Consider the following 681-nt stretch of genomic DNA (forward strand, 5'->3'; position numbering starts at 1 on the left):
ATCCGCAGCAGGAGCGGAGCAGCAACCAATCAGCGGCCTGTCCCCTCCCCTCCCTTCCCCTCCCCTCCTAACCCCACCCCACCCGGGCAGCTCCAGGTTCCTGGGGGAGGGGGGAGAGAGAGAGAGAGAGGTGGGGGCTGGTTGTGGAGGGAGATAGGATAGGAGAGAGAAAAGGAAGGAAGAGAGAGAGAGAGACTGGGAGGAAGAGGGACGGGAGTAAAAGGAAGGAAGGGAGATGGAGGGATGGCAAACGAGAGGGGGAGCAAGCGAGGTGGTGGGGGGGTAATTTCAATCTGCATCTTGACTATGTAAACCTAATGAGCTTCTGGAGTTGGTAGAGATGGTTTTCTGTATATTGAAAATCCAACTCAAACAAACTATCTTCTATCTAGTATTATGTAACAAGAAAGGGGCCATTAATAATCTTGTTGTAAAGTAATTTTTTTCAGGATGAATGACCAGAACACAATAGAATTTTACCTGTAAAAGTGAGGTAGTTCAAAGATGAAAGAAACTATGAGGATAAGAGCAAATTGGTTGAGGTGGATTGTGAAAACAGATTAATGATATGATGGTCCATAGGCAAAAACGTCTTAAATAATTATGACATAATATCCATTTCTTCAAGTCACAAATACATCCAAAATGTCAGTCAACTGTGGCAAACACAGCAAATTAAAG

Source organism: Chiloscyllium plagiosum, chromosome 31 (assembly GCF_004010195.1).
Source record: "Chiloscyllium plagiosum isolate BGI_BamShark_2017 chromosome 31, ASM401019v2, whole genome shotgun sequence".
In the NCBI taxonomy this organism is placed as follows: Eukaryota; Metazoa; Chordata; class Chondrichthyes; order Orectolobiformes; family Hemiscylliidae; genus Chiloscyllium; species Chiloscyllium plagiosum.